General features: G+C 45.3%; 1 protein-coding gene across 1 annotated transcript in view; it reads right to left on the reverse strand.

The window, feature by feature from the left end:
- The window catches only part of LOC126259616 (kalirin), a 1,784,965-nt gene that overhangs the window by 137,711 nt on the left and 1,629,965 nt on the right, over window positions 1–17,289 (reverse strand). The gene's annotated exons all lie outside the window — the stretch shown is intronic.

The raw sequence follows: 17,289 nt of genomic DNA on the forward strand, positions 1-17,289 counted from the left end.
CATTTTTTTTGTGAAAGTAGATTGGGTTTTTTCAGGATCCCTACTGAGAAGCTCTGTATGCCCGACTCGTACGTACTACTCTACTAATGGTCGACATCGGAGCCAACGTCTCGCTGCATCAGTAATCTCTCCATCATCCACTTACTGCTTTCCGTGGAGTGCATCCCTCCCTGGTCCAAACAGACGCAAGACGGTCGTGCGAGATCCGGGCTATAGGGAGAACGATGAAGACCAGTTCAACGATGTTCTGTGAGCTCCTCTCGGATGCGTAGACTTGTGTGAGGCCTTTTCGTTGTCAGCGTGAAACACAAATTAGTTTGCATTTTTTGGCGACGAACACGCTGAAGTAGTTTCTTCATTTTCCTGTGGGTAGCACAATATATTTTTAAGTTGATCGCTGCACCAAGAGGGATGACATCAGCGTAACACCTTCAGACTCCCAGAAGACCGTCGCCATGAATTTCCGGCAGAGGGTAAGGCTGTGAACTTTTTCTTCAGAAGAAAGATGGTGTGGTGCCTTTCCTCGGACTGACGTTTTACTGTTTGAAGTGATGAACCCATGCTTCATGACCTGTAACGATGTACGACAAAAAATTCTCACGATCAACCTCGTAACGCGCAAGCAGTTCCGCTCTTTATGGTCTTCTGTTATGCGGCGAGGAACCCAGCATGCACAAAGGAACTCAACGGGCACACGCCTTTGAGTACCCCAACTGGTTGACGAGTGCGTCAGCACTACCAACAGAGACGTCAAGTTGTGCAGCGAGGTGTTTGATTGTGAGCCGTCGATCACCTCGGATGAGAGTGTCCTGTCGTTCCAACATTGCAGGCTATGAGCGTCCGGCCGGCCGGCATGTGGGAGATCGGACAGGTCTGCGCGACCTTGTTGCGATGATGACCGATGCCTCGCCCAACGACTCACCGTGTTTTCGTTTACTGTCACGTCTGAGTAGTCGTCCTGCAAGCGCCTATAAACATCTGTGATGCTGTGGTTTGCCGTCGAATGAAACTCAATGACAGCTCTCATCTTAGAACACCAATTTGAAAGCTACATATAACGCAGCCACCTATCGGAAATTCATGAAACTATAGGGGCTGACTTGGGAATATTTCACGATCTCCCAAAACAAATTCCGCATTTTTACAACCGAAATTGGCCAAAAATATAATGTGTTGCATAACTTACTGAACGCCTCTCCGTATATATGAGAGAGGAAACGTGTACAGCTACACAGCAGAGAGCGACGCTTTGCGGCGTGTTGGATGACGTAGATTCCTATCCTCAATTTGTTCCTCAGGGCGTCCTCTACAATCCCTCAATGTTTGATGGTATCGTTTTGAACCAACTTTTAGGCCGACTGGATAAGACACGGTATAATGAAATCCATACATTTCACTTCAGCGAATCTAACTCAACTGATAGGAAAATCTTCCTCCCGTCCTCCAAAATACGCTGCCGGATCTCCCTTCCTCAGCTCAAATATTCTAGCGGCAGCCACTCAGCGCGAGCACAGAGGAGCTGCGGGCAGCAATAAACCGCTGAGCTGGCACTAATTCTCTTGCGCTGGCGTCGCCATGAAATTACCCTCGGTCGTAACGGACTCTCGAAATATCCATTACGATCACAGTCGACAACGCTCTCCACAAACAAGCGTTCTGGGAAGCGCCTCGGCCCGGGACAGAGGACGCGAGCTCACATTGATATGTCAACGCAGCGACGCCGCACCTCTTAAATTCGACTTCGCGGAGACCATTTCCGCGCTCTGGCGTCTCCTGGAGTGTCCAAGGCTGTTAAAAGTTTATATCGTGATTCATCCTTTCACAGTGAAAGTGCGTCAGTTTATATTCACGATGCTGGGAAACGGTGATGAGGCTGTTACCGCCCAGAATATTAGTTTCTCCCGCAAACTTCTCGCGTTACGATCAGGACAATAGAGTCAATAGAAATGTCGGCTTATTGTGTAGCTCGGCGGCTGCCACTTGTTCTGTATGTCCTCCATTGTTTTTGCGATTCATCATGGACTCCTCGGTATCCGGTTTAATTTCCTGAAAAAGATTATATCTTCGCCCCTCCTACTTCATTTTCATTCTAGGTGGCGAACAAAAATCGAATAGAGTCGAATCGAACAACCTCTGGGGAGCCGGTGAATGGAGAACATTTCTCACCTTGTATTTAGCGCAAAAAAATGTGCTATGAATTCTGCTTGTCTGGGTCGAGTGTGGAGTTGTTAGTGCACCGCTTTCTTCGAGGTTTGATCCTCGAGTCTTAAAATATCTCAATTTTTTATTTATTTAGCGTATGGCTAATACAGACACATTGAAATTAAATTACATATACATATGTACATATTGACACACAAGAAACTTAAGTTTGGCTCCACAACTGAATATCCAGTCTTTCAATCCAGAGCACTGCATCAGGAGTTGCTAGCAGGAAGTCCTCTTCAGCACCGTGATGGCTCGAATACCGCATTGATTGACAATGTGGTGAACAGTCTGGTATGGAGCCCCGCAGTCACAGACTGGATTAGGCAGCTTCTTCTACTTAAAGAGAGCTTCCCTGTATCGGCCATAGCCGGTACGGATTCTGTTGAGAGTAATCCAGGTCTTGCGTGGTAGGTCGAATCCACTTGGAAGTTTAGCACCTGAGAAGATGTTATGCTGGCGCACATCTGTCACTGCTACCCACCGACCTTTCCACTCTTCAAGGGGTTTGAAATCCTTGAAAAAATTCTGTTGGCACCCACCTACATAGGGAGAACCTATGTTTAACCTTAAAATACCCTACACGTGCGTCCTGGTTGGTGCTAATTGAGCAACACTGATTACAGGCAGCCAGACTATCCATAGGATCTCCTGGAAATGACATATCAACTAAACATCTCGATACAACGCTTGAACGACGGTTCAGCTATGAGGGATGAATTCCTCACGCACAATGAAAGAAGCTGATTAAAAGAGCGCAATGCTGTTTCTTTATTAGTCGACCGTTTCTTCCACTGGATGATGGGTTCTTCCATTGCAACGACTTCCCGTGAATGATAATACTGCAGCAGTAACCTAACTTTCGTGAACGGTTCTTTTGAAAGAAAGTTTGAATTTTTTTGAACTTGATGTTTCGCTCAGACGTAACATTTCTCGAACGCCTGATTCGTCCTCTGCTAATAGTTTCTCATACACTTATATCGACAGCCATTTTTTAAGTAAATTTTCATTTTGTAAATCACCTTAAAAAGAATGATTATTGGCTTTCGGGCCAACGGTGGAAGCATTTCGGAAACGGCTAATTTTGCCAAGTGTTCACCTGCCGCCGTGGTTAAAGGATACTGTGCATGGCAAAATGGAGCTATCCAAAACCGGCGCCGAGGCAATCTTCGTGCTCCTACCTGTATCGGCACGTAAGGACAAGTCATCAAACTACTGCTACTAACAACGCAAACCCTGCAGTGGACAGTCTGATCATCATTCGTATGAAGCAGCGGAACGTTAATTGTAACCATCCCATATTACAGGAACGCAAAGTTACGAACACCATGAATATGAATATGTCAGTCACACATACAGGGTGACAATTATTGAACTACATGAAAAAAACGGAAATAAGTTACAAACTACGGCGTTCAAACACTATATTCAACATGTAAACGTCACTACAGATACTCGGATTAAGATTATGAGATGTTAGATATGCCTGCCATCATTGGCGATGATGTGGCGCAGACGAATAGTGTAGTTCTGCGTAACCAGCTGAAGTGTCGGAACATCTACACCTACATGATTACTCTGCTATTCACAATAAAGTGCCTGGCAGAGGGTTCAATGAACCACCTTCAAGCTGTCTCTCTATCCACTCTCGAACGGCACGCGGAAAAAACGAGCACTTAAATTTTTCTGTGCGAGCCCTGATTTCTCTTATTTTATCGTGATGATAATTTCTCCCTATGTAGGTGGGTGCCAACAGAATGTTTTCGCAACCGGAGGAGAAAACTGGTGATTGAAATTTCATGAGAAAATCCCGTCGCAACGAAAACCGCCTTTGTTTCAATGATTGCCACTCCAATTCACGTATCATGTCTGTAACACTATCTCCCCTATTTCGCGATAATACAAAACGGGCTGCCATTCTTTGTACTTTTTCGGTATCATCTGTCAGTCCCACACCACACAGCAGTACTCCAGTATAGGGCGGACAAGCGTGGTGTACGCAGTCTCTTTAGTAGACCTGTTGCACCTTCTAAGTGTTCTGCCAATGAATCGCAGTCTTTGGTTGCCTCTACTCACAAGATTATCTATATGATCGTTCCAATTTAGGGTATTTGTAATTGTAATCCCTAAGTATTTAGCTGAATTTACAGCCTTCAGATTTGTGTGACTTATCGCGTAATCGATATTTACCTCATTTCTTTTAGTACTCATGTGAATAACTTCACACTTTTCTTTATTCAGGGTCAATTGCCACTTTTCGCACCATACAGAAATCTCATCTAAATCATTTTGCAAGTCGTTTTGCAATCTACGACGGCTACTCAGTTCGTCTCCTACGTCGTTAATATAGATCAGGAACAATAGATGGGCTATAACACTTCCTTGGCGAACGCCGGATATTACTTCTGTTTTACTAGATTGCTGTCGATGACGTCCAGAATGGCTGTTTTCAACTCAGCACTGGTTTTTGGGGTTATTGCTGTACACTTTGTCTTTAATATTGCCCCACAAAAAGGAGTCGCATGTGTTCAGATACCGAGAATATGGCGGCCAATCGAGGCCAATGTCAGTGGTTTCTGGGTACCGGAGAGCCAGAATGCGGTCCCCAAAGTGCCCCTCCAGGACATCAAACACTCTTCTGCTTCGATGAGGTCGAGTTCCGTTTTGCATGAACCAAATCTTGTCGAAATCAGGGTCACCCTGGATAATGGGGATGAAATCATCTTCCAAAACCTACACGTACCGTTTGGTAGTACCGTGCAATCAAGGAATATTGCGCCGATTATTCCGTGACTGCCGGCCTGAGTGGCCGTGCGGTTCTAGGCGCTACAGTCTGGAGCCGCGAGACCGCTACGGTCGCAGGTTCGAATCCTGCCTCGGGCATGGATGTGTGTGATGTCCTTAGGTTAGTTAGGTTTAAGTAGTTCTAAGTTCTAGGGGACTGATGACCTCAGATGTTAAGTCCCATAGTGTTCAGAGCCATTTGAACCATTCCGTGGCTGGACGTCGCACACCACACAGTCGCCCATTGAACGTGAAGAGACCTGCCGATCGTGAAATGCGGACTTTCAGTCCCCCCAATGCGCAATTTTGCTTATTGACGAAGACATCCAAATGAAAGTGGGCTTCGTCGCTAAATCAAACCATACAAATTCCCATCATGCCCCGCGGCCAGCCGTGTAGTTTGAACGTCGTGACGCAAACTGTTCAGAAGTTATGACGATTTTATTTCCTATAGTTCAATAACTGTCACCCTGTACATTGAACCGATGGGATGGCCGCCGCCTGGGATGCTGATTCAGCTACGCTATACGGTGAGGTGCGTATTGGCGACTGTAGACGCTCAGCCACATTAGGGCACAAAATGGTAGAACTTCTGGACAGCAACCAATACATACAGGGTCAGTCTTGAAAGTTAGAGAAAGGTTACACTCCTTAAGTTTACGACTTCCTCCTTTAGATATCACCAGGTCTCTCTTTAAGTCTCATCTTCCATCGCCAGTCGAAACGCTAACGAGAAGTGAGCTTTTTCCTTCCTTTTCTTCGCAGAACGCGTGGCAGGAGCGCGAGGAGCCGAGAGAGGACGGGCAGAGTCCTCAGCGCCGCGTCCTCGCCACGGTGACGACAGCGCGCAGGCGCCAGAGCCCGCTGTTTACACTAAGGCCCGCTCAAACTATTTTAAGTGGCGCCGTTACTCTTACTGGGTCACACGGCCCCGACTGTCCGAACCCCCTGGACAACGATCGCCTGGACGCCTGGCGGCATCTGCAGCCGTTGCTTTACTTTTTTGCCCACTTAGCCGCTGTATCACGTACGGCGTCTCAATGCAAAAAGACGACTCGTTTTACTTGAGTCAGGTACGGCAAATTTGGACTGTACCCATCAATAAAGTGACCAAGCGAGGTTGCACAGTAGTAACACAGCGGATGAGCATTCAGAAGGACCGTGGTTTAATTCCTCGTTGAGGCATCCAGATTTAAGTTTCCCGCTTAATACAAAAGCCGTAATGGTGCCTTTGAAAATGAAACGCCAGTTTTCCTTTTCCAGTCTTCCATTTTTATTTATTTTTTAATGAATGTCATGGCCAAATATCCTCCATCATTTCAGCTTGTGCTCTGCCTCTCAAGACCTCGACGCATACGAACCATTAAACCCTAACCTATTTTTCAAATATCGAAAGGAATCAATAAGTAAGTAATCAGGTCAGTTATAACAGTTCCCCATATATGCTGATTTACTGTTAAAAATTGTGTAATACGCAGCAAATTTCACCTCCAGTTTTCCTGATGGCACCGATGATAGTTGGCTATATAGATGGCAGCACGGGCATCTAGCTCACCTGCCAAAGTTGTCACCCGGCACAAGATCCGCAGTTGGTTCGTGGCAAGATATCAGTTTCAAATGTCGCCTTTCAGAAGGTATTGCTACAATTGGTTATTTTAGTGCTGCGTCATGTACACTGAGGATCCAAAGAAACTGGTACACCTGCATAATGTCCTATAGGGCCCCCGCGAGCACGCACAAGTGACCTCAACACCACGTGGCATGAACTCGGGTAATGTCTGAAGTAGTGCTGGAGGGAACTGACACCATCAATCCTCCAGGGCTGGCCATAAATCCGCAAGAGTACGAGGGGGTGCAGATCTCTGCTGAACAGCACGTTGCAACGAATCCCAGATATCCTCAATTATGTTCATGTCTCGGGAGTTTGGTGGCCAGCGGAAGTGCTTAAACTCAGAAGAGTATTCCTGGAGTCTCTCTGTAGCAATTCTGGACGTGATGGGTGTCGCATTGTCCTGCTGGAATTGCTCAAGTCCGTCGGAATGCATAATGGCCTTGAATGGATGCAGGTGACCAGACAGGATGCTTACGTACGTGTCACCTGTCAGAGTAATATCTAGACATATCAGGAGTCCCACTCGTATCACTCCACTGCGCACGCCCCATACCATTACAGAGCCTCCACCAGCTTGAACAGTCTCCTGCTGACATGCTGGGTGCATGGATTCATCAAGTTCTCTGAATACCCGTACACGTCCATCTGCTCGGAAACGAGACTCGTCCGACCAGGCAACATGTTTTCAGTCACCAACAGTCCAATGTCGGTGTCGACAGGCCCAGGCGAGGAGTAAAGCTTTGCGTTGTGCAGTCATCAAGAGTACACGAGTGGGCTTTCGGTGACATTTCACTGAATGGTTCGCACGCTCACACTTGTCGATGGCCCAGCACTGAAACCGGCAGCAATTTGCGGAAAAGTTGCACTTCTGTTACGTTGAATGATTCTCTTCAGTCGTCGTTGGTCCTGCTCTTGCAGGATCTTTCTCCGGCCGCAGCGATGTCGGAGATTTGATGTTTTACCGGATTCCTGATATTCACTGTACACTCGTGAAATGGTCGTACGGGCAAATCCCCACTCCATCGCTACGTCGGAGATGCTGTGTCCTATCCCTCGTGCGCCGACTATAACAACACGTTCAAACTCACTTACATCTCGATAACCTGCCATAGTAGCAGCAGTAACCGATCTAACAACTGCGCCAAACACTTGTTGTCTTATATACCTGGAGGCGTTGCCGATCGCAGCGCCGTATTGTACCTGTCCACATATATCTGTATTTCAATATGCATAAACGAAACCTAATAAGCAAAGAAAGAGGATGATAGTCTTGTGAACTTGGATAAAACGAGGAAAGATGGAAGGGTGTTGTCTTTATGTATCATGAAGAATAAGCTTAAATTTCAAATTAAGATTATTTTTTCAACGAGGAGCACCATACTTTCTCACGATTTTACGTTCAAAGTACCTTCAGAGCGATTGCAATACATAAAATGTCGTGCGACGAGGGCCTCCCGTCGGGTAGACCGTTCGCCTGGTGCAAGTCTTTCGATTTGACGCCACTTCGGCGACTTGCGCGTCGATGGGGATGAAATGATGATGATTAGGACAACACAACACCCAGTCCCTGAGTGGAGAAAATCTCCGACCCAGCCGGGAATCGAACCCGGGCCCTTTGGATTGACAATCAGTCGCGCTGACCACTCAGCTACCGGGGGCGGACATTGCAATACATGACTTTTCTTTATGAAATGAAATGATCTGGCATTTATTAGCCGGGATATCCCCTTGGGGGTTCGGCCACCGTATTGCAAGTATTTTTAGTTGACGCCCCTTCGGCGACTTGCATGTCAATGACGAAGGACACACAACACCCAATCCCCTGCCGGGAATCGAATCCGGGCCCCCTTCCGTGGTAGGCGGTAACGCTACGGCTGCGCTACGGAGTCGGACACTTTTCTTTATAGGGCAGAAGATGTGCTTGACTTCAACAAAATACACACCATTCGAAATTCTAAGAAAGCTTCAGCCAACAGATGTTTGTCGTAATAATTGGGAATTTTCTCAGCATATAAGCAGAGCTCTTCATTGTATGCATTAATTAGAGCAATAATGCTCTTTTGGGGCCATCCACGTTATTTTGACGTGAAGCATCTCTCTAGAGTGGCCTCGCTTCCAAGTTCTAGCGGCAGATACCGAAAGGACTAGTAATTGGTCGGCACACGTAGCATTCAAAGAATATTACAAGGAAAACACGACCAGCGCATCCCTGACCCGAAGGCATGCTGAGCTCTCTGCCGCCAAACGCTTCAGCTGTCCAGCTGTCCCTACCGGTACGCTTCATGCCACCCGCATAGCCTTCAAAAACGACGAGCAAGATTTTCCTATTCTTTCACTCGTTACACAAAAAATTGAAATTTGTTGTTGTTAATTTTTGTATTGGGATACGTTTTCACTGGAGGCTAGAGTTTTTGAGTCATTCAAGAAACAGGCGTTTGAAGGTCACTTTTGTACGTTTTTCTTGAATAATTCGAGAACAGCGGCACCCAGCGAAAACGTATCCAGTACGAAATTTAACTACACTAAATTTCTTACAAAAAGATACTGTCAATTTTTTTGTAGGACTAACAGTTCGTGCGTAGTGAGCAAGAGAATACGAAAATCTAGCCTGTGGCATTTGAAAGCATTGTGAGTTACATAAAATCCATGGGTAGGGGCAGCTGAATCGCACTGTATATCTGTAGCAACTACATAATTGACATTTCATCAGTTTCGAAGCGAATGCTTTCCAAGGAATGGTCTTATTAGAGGTATTACGCTTTTGCCTTACTCCAACCTTAGGACTGCCTCATCTAGCAGGTTAACACCATCATTTAAAACACTACAGAATCAGCTACGAAGCACACAAACATATTTCGAATCTGAATCTCCTTCTCCTTCTGCTCTTCCTTTGACGTGAAAACATCTGTTCACTAGTCGGTCGAATTTTATTGTGCGAAAAAATACAGTCAGATTTGAATAGCTAATAACAACGATACTGATTATGCATAAACAGTGGTTGAGCCCGCAACGGATAGATTATGTCTGTACATGTTTGTCACGCAGTATTTGTTTTGTCTTTGATGTTATCGTACCAGTGTAGGTACAGACACGTGGTTCTTACGAATTACCTTTATGTGAAGTTATAAATTGGTGCAGCGTGAAAATGTTTTTAGTTAGAACATTGACTCTTGTGTCACTGTGAACAGCTTGCGAGCTTTACAACGACAATAAAAATATTCGCCAGAATATAAGTTAAAATGGGTATTCAATTAAAAATCACAAAACAATGAAAGATGTCGTTTTATACAAGTCATAAAGATGATCGGAATTACAGAAAACCTGGCACCGAAAAGCTCGCGTTGAAAGGAATCGAAAAATCCTAAAAAGTCTAGTGTCGTCGAATGCGAAACCTTCGGCACCGTCGAAAAGGAAATGAAAAAACAGCACGAAGCGATTACGTAGCTGGCCCGTCGGGCATACAACGGACATCATCAATCCTAACTTGTGATTTATCTATTCTGTAACCATAATACTACTCTGTGTAAACATTATATAAAAGAGATCGGTAATTAAAGAACATGTTAATACTAAACATTTATGATTTCATACCGACGTCTTCACGGAAAATCTACGGCGCTGTGCACACAGATATTGTATTTTCCGCTCTGTGATTTAACCTGTCCGCCTAACAGTGCCAATACATACACCATTTAAATGATTTCATTTTCGGAAAACCGGCTCGGGTTGGCCGAAATAGCACACAAGTCACAATCCACCCTATTACAAAACCGGGGTTTCGCCGCTAGTGCGCTTTCGGTCCACGTGACCAAACCAGTTCGTAGTAACCTGATGTCAACAACAACGTACGAAGACCCAACGTCAGAGGACATTACCGTCGCCCTCGCCGCCATACGACCGCTGGAGCCCCATCTGGTCGGATGACGCTTGTGCCTGTGACGTAGCCATCACCCCCCCCCCCCCTCACACACACACACACACACACACACACACACACACACACACACACCCAATCCAGGCCCTCCGTCAGCCGCGCGTAAATACAGCGGAAGAGCGGCGCCCTAGGCGGCGTTTATTTATACGCGCGCTCGCCCGATGGCAGCACCGTCGCGCCGTGCGACAGGTCGCGGCGCGCGCCGCTTTTAAAGGTTAAGTTCGCACGGACAGAGGATCGCTCACGCTTCGGCTACCCCGGTCACACAACCACATGAATGGAGATTACGTCACTCTTTTCCAGCCTACGTAACCGATACACTATTCCAGGCGCATGCAGCGTCATCAATGCCCACCCAGATTCCCTGCCAGAAATAACGTGTAAAACGGGCTTGCATATCGCTTCGAAAAATAAACTTTACGAAAATTGCTGGCCAAAAATGCGTTGGCTTTGTTCCTTTAGCGTGACCGTGTGTATTTAATTTAGATTGCTCTAATTTTTACTACCCTCGGTTATAATGCGTATTTATTTACGAGCTCATTAACAAACGCTGTACATTTTAACTTCAAAGAACTATAGCGTTATGTTGTAACCATTTTATCTATTGTAGTAATGTTTTTTGCCTTTACAGCTGTTGCATGAGTCGGGGTTTGACGCTGCTTATCCTTGCTATAATAAGGATTTCACCTTATTCACACGCCCACATCATGAAATACCTGCGTATTTCTTTCCATACATGTAACACACCACTAGTGACATACCAACGATCTTTTTAGTTGCGTGTGTATGTGTGTGTGTGGGGGGGGGAGGAGGGGGAAGCAAACATATTCACTGATTACCTCTAATGTGAATTAGTCATACTTTTTTTAGCAAAATCATTAAGCCTACATGAATACCGGTGACGTAGGCAGATGGTTAAGGCAGTCAGTGCTATGTTACCCCACAAAGAGAAACAATTCATTCATATTAAAAGTAGGAAACAGACACAGTTTTATAGGTCCTGCTTCTTGGAAATACTTTTCTGTCTTTTAAGTTTGAAAAAAAAATCATATATCTGGGAAGATTTTAGTTATACTTCGCCCCGAAACAACTTATGAACAAGTTCTCCCAATAGAAGATGTACATCTCTAAGAGACTTTGGACTGGGGCGTATCTCGCCCCTCTCTGCTCCAACCCCCCTTGCCAGGGCTTTGAAGAGGGGGGGGGGGGGAGGAGGCAGGCGAGTGCCACCTCCACCGGTTGATGCGCCGTTACATAACAGCCGCGTAGAAATTCAGTATGTACTCTGCAGCGCCATATGTCTACCTAAATCGCAAACGTTTGTGCTATAACAGGATTATAACAGCAGAACGTGAGGCAGACAAATCTACAAGAGCTTTAAATACAGAGACCGTTTATAAATACTTAATAAAATAAATAAATTCCCGTGACTACTGGCAGATGGAATAAATTAAAAAGGTATTCAACGGCTGCTTCAGACGAAGCATTCTACACGAGAAATAAGTCTTAAATATACAGGTGAACATTAATAAAACCGACAAACTGCACGGATGGATTAATGTCTAGAAATGGAGGAGAAAAGGTCCTGTGAACATGTGTCCGGAAATGTGACGTCACCACAGCAGATGGTGTTGACAAATGACAATTTCTCTGACCACGTGCCTTGAGATCCTTGGGTGTTTGCAGGCTGTGTGATTGACGCAGCATTCTGTAAGCAGCTGTATGGCCCGGTATTCGTTTCGGGATTAAGCCGAGACCTGGTTTTTTTCGAAACGGTCGAGAAGCAGCACGGCTTTAAGAAAACAAGTACCCTCACAGACACCAACCACGTCACACAACATTTAAAGCCCTTTTTCGACGTTTGTGTGATCATGGGTGCTTTCAGACAGACGAAAGTGCAGGGAAGTGGCGGACTGTGAGTACACCAAATTTGAAGGACCGGGTTTTACAGAGCATTGAGACGAACCCTAGTACAAGCTCCAGTCAAATGGCCTGCCAACATGGTGTAAGCCGAAGTATGATTATGTGTATCCTGTATGGCAACCGCTACTATCCTTATCACCTGCAATCCCACGGAGGCCACTTTGAACAACTGTTGAGCCCTGGATGCGATGCAGCTGTGTGCTGTGTTCCGAGACGATCTGTTGCACGCACGCCGTCCATTTCCAGACTCATGTTCATAGGACCTTTTTTCCTCCATTTCCAGCTAGGAATCCGTCCCTGCGGTTTGTCAGTTTTATTGATGTTCACTCTGTACGCAAGGGAGCGATCAAAAAATTTCCGTTCGAAGGCAACACTAACCCTTGCATAAATATCGGAGCTTGTATATTACAAAGCTTCATACACGAAACTCTTTCAAAAATTATTTACCACACGGAGATATTTCCTGAAAATAATATCTTTACCTTTCAAAGGACACTGAACTTCATATGATTTATCCTCAAGGCCACGAAGAAAATTAGCCGTTGGCAAGTGAAAGCAACAATCAATCTTTTCTTCCAAAATGAGATTTTCACTCTGCAGCGGAGTGTGCGCTGATATGAAACTTCCTGGCAGATTAAAACTGTGTGCCGGACCGAGACTCGAACTCGGGACCTTTGCCTTTCGCGGGCAAGTGCTCTACCAACTGAGCTGCCCAAGCACGACTCACGCCCCGTCCTCACAGCTTTTAAGTTTGCAAGGTAGGAGACGAGATACTGGCAGAATTGAAGCTGTGAGGACAGGTTGTGAGTCGTGCTTGGGTAGCTCAGTTGGTAGAGCACTTGCCCGCGAAAGGCAAAGGTCCCGAGTTCGAGTCCCCGTCCGGCACACAGTTTTAATATTTTCTTGCTTGCTCTATTTATTAGCGTTCGACAAAGCTGTTCTCAGGGTCTCAAAATCGTACCCGCTGTTTACTGACCGAGCAAGCTAACTTCTAGACTACAATTAACACATGTGGATCATTCATACTAGCACTCGTTTGAATCTTTCACTATTACAAGGAACTATAGTCCTGTTTTTGGCGTTCGTAAGTTAAAAGCTATTTCTTTCTTTCTCGCTATCTATCCACATATGAAAACAGAAATACAGATAATACTAGTATTATAAGTATACTTCACCACCATCTATATGAGCGATCAAAAAGTTTCCGTTTCAGAGTGTTGTCAGCGTATATGCAACGTAGCGCGACTGTGATGCAGGTATATAAGCACTGACATCTACGCAAGGGGTTAATGTGGCATTCGTGTCTTTCCGGTGTGCGTGCAGTAAACAAGGACACGTGAATATTAAGAAATGCGTCCAAACAGCTGCTACGGTATGTTAGTCTTTCCTTGGTTTCTGAAGGACAAACACCGATGGACATCCATCGGAGAATGAAGATTGTGTATTGGGCACGTCTGTTAAAAACCATCACTGGGGAATGGTGCGCCAAGAAGTGCTGCTTCATGGTAACGCACGTCCCCATATCGCAAATGTCGCGACGCAGACATTAAGCCAACTCAAGGAGCACACACTCTTGCACCCGCCCGATAGACCTGAGCTCTCCTCGTGCGATTTCTGAGTGTTAGGAAGGATGAAGTCCGATGAAAACAGGCCTACACACGAACAGTATTGAGACGTCCATACCATTTTCAGGATAATATTTTTCATTAGTTGTTTGATTTCCATCTCTGCTTAGATAGCCTCCTTACGGTGTGTGGCGGTGGATATCATTCTCCCTCCCCCCCCCCCCCCCGTTTATAGCATAAACAATAAAATTTAGTAATAAGGTTATTTTTTCTTCTCGGGTAGGCCAACTGAAGGGCACGTGCTAATTTTAATTCTTTATTCGTTGTTTGTGTCTTTTCTTCAAGAATTCTTTCATTTGGTCACTATGCTTTTTATTACTGTTTTCTGACCACTTCACACTAGTTTTTTTTTCACTCTTCTACCTTGACGTCCTCCCATATTAGTAGTTTTTCCGAAACATTTCTATGAGTTGTTTCTTCAGCTTTTATATTATTTTTTCTAACTCTTTTTTTTTAGTTCTGGATCCAACTTGTTCACTTCTTATCCCAAAACTATTTGAAGGTCTTTTTGGTTAATCTACTGCCTTCCATTTGAAATAAGTGTCCAAAAGATATTAGTCTTCTTTCTTCATTACTTCTGATACGTTTTCTGTGTTTCGATGCATTTCGTCATAGATATGTAATTTCCAGTCTTGCATAGTTCTTCGTGGGCTATTATTTTCCTAATGAGTTGTCTTTATAATATTTCTAATTTATCTGAATTATAGTTTAATGCTAGACATTTACTTGCAAACAGACGTTCCGCCTTCGCTACTGTACTGTAATAACTTATTTTTGCACTAATATTGACAATACATCTTAGGTTCTATGGACATACCAAGCGGTGAAAAATAATTCAAATGGCTCTGAGCACTATGGGACTTGACATCTGAGGTCATCAGTCCCATAGAACTTAGAACTACTTAAACCTAACTAACCTAAGGACATCACACACATCCATGCTCGAGGCAGGATTCGAACCTGCGACCGTAGCAGTCGCGCGGTTTCGGACTGAAGGACCTAGAACTGCTCGGTCACCACGGCCGGCCCCAGCGGTGAGACAGTGGTTGGGGGGTAGACGTATCAACTCAGAATTCGGTATGTTTGAAGAAAGGCGGAACATGTAATGGATACTGACTAGCAGCAAGTATACCTAGAACAATGTGTCGTGAAATCGCAAAACTGTTTCGCCGTTAAAGTGGGAAAGAGCGAATCAGGAAAACGGACGTGGACTTTCTGGAGGAACCACCCAAGAATACTCTTGAAGTGATTGGGGGAAAAACCACATGTCATGCAGATAGCTTCCCTTTCACACAGATATGAAAAGTTAACGCAGCTAACACACAGAAATGCATCTGCAACAGGGCATACGGTGCAGCGAGTACTTCGTCCCTTACACATGCGCGCACATCAGCAGTGACGTGCCATCCGGGTATCAGACTTCGCTTGGCATCCCCCGTTCCTGACCCAGGCACATTCCACACCGTGTGGAACCTAGCGTGAGATAAGGACGCCATCCCATCCGCCGTGTCACTGCGCACTTTTACGGCGGAGCGCGGCGCGGCCTTGCAGACCCAACCCGGACTGCAGCGCCGCGGCGCGGCAAACGGCCGAAGCTAGGCGGCGACGCGACGGCACAGTGGCTGTGGCTCATTTCCTCGCCATTTCCGCCGGCGCGCCCGCGCGGATATCGGGCGCCGCTGTAGCACTGCGCCGCGCCGCGCCTCGCCTCGCTGACTGTTTCCTCACTGGAGGCGACCAAAATTAGCTTCAGAAGGCATTCTGCTCCGATGGAGCCGGACGTGCTGAGAGAAACAACACTGCTGGTCTGCCACTTATTGACTTCAGGACGTAATGGTCACAAATTGATAACGTAAATACATCTAGTGGAGAGATGTGACGTGTCGACGTATACTGTCGGAACAAATCGCAACACCGCTGTGATAGGGAATCGCACCCCAGATCATACTGTATTTCTAGGTGTAGGTCCAGTATGTCCAGCACGCAGTCAGGTTGGTTGCAGGCCTCAACTGGTCTTCTTCCAACTTTCATCAGAAAACACAACAGACCTCCAACCTGCCCTCCAATCAGCTCTCGCTTGACACTACTGAAGTCGCAAATGGCGGTGGTTCGGAGTCGGTGGAAAGCACGCTAAGGGTTGTCTGGCCCGAAGATGTCCTTGAAGTAATCTATTTGTAACAGTTCCTTGTGTCACTGTGGTGCCAAGAGCTGCTAAAATTGTTGTTGCAGATGCAGTACGAAGCTCTACAGCCAAACGCCGATCACGATGGTTCCCCCTCAGTGGTGCCACGTGACCGTCTGGAGACCGGTCTTCTTGCACCCGTATAGTCTCGTCACCAAAGCTGCCAGCACCTGTTCGCTTCAAATTTTTACACGATAATCTAATGAACATTCAGACAGACATAAACTAAATTTTTTAATATACATTGTATATGAATATATATTTACTACATACAGTAAAGGAGCAATGTTATTAGTAAAAATTTCGAAAAGTTCTTGACCGATTTGCTTCAAATTGTTGCAAGATGCTCTACTAAACGTTCGGACGGACATACGCTACTAATTTTTAAACATATATATGATATATAAATATATGTATATTATATAATAGGGAAAAGTTTAGTTAAAATCTCTGAAAACTTCTCGATCGGTTTACAATTTATTTTCTTTCTTGCAGTCATTTTTAACTTCGATAGCAGGATATTTAAACCAACAAAAACATCTTATTATATATATCGTAATTTTAAACAAAAATTTTATACACAGCTATGCGCTGTTTTCTTTTCTTCCTGGTAGACGGTTTTAACAAAAAATAGGAAAGTTGTATTTATGGCTTTTGGGCTTATGATCAGGAATTTGAATCATCATAAACTTTGTATCCCTACCTATTTTCACATTACAACTATGTGAAATACTATCCGCACAGATCCAGCAGCAAGAGAGGTCTCTCTCGCTCCGTATACCAATGATCGCGGCCAATTTACGAATTTATTTTAAGCGACTTCAATCCCCAATCAAGATTTAGCTGGTTACACAAATAACCAAGGATGAAGGTCAGCGAGACGGGGAAGTAGGTGGTGGAGAAGATAGGGAAAGGAGGGGCTGGACACAGAGACTGGGAAGGAGTTGATAGACGGAGAGAGAGGGAGGAAGAGGAGGTAAACAGCGAGAGGGGAGAGGAGATGTACAGACAAAAGGGGGGAGAA

This window comes from Schistocerca nitens, chromosome 5 (assembly GCF_023898315.1).
Source record: "Schistocerca nitens isolate TAMUIC-IGC-003100 chromosome 5, iqSchNite1.1, whole genome shotgun sequence".
Taxonomy (NCBI): domain Eukaryota; kingdom Metazoa; phylum Arthropoda; class Insecta; order Orthoptera; family Acrididae; genus Schistocerca; species Schistocerca nitens.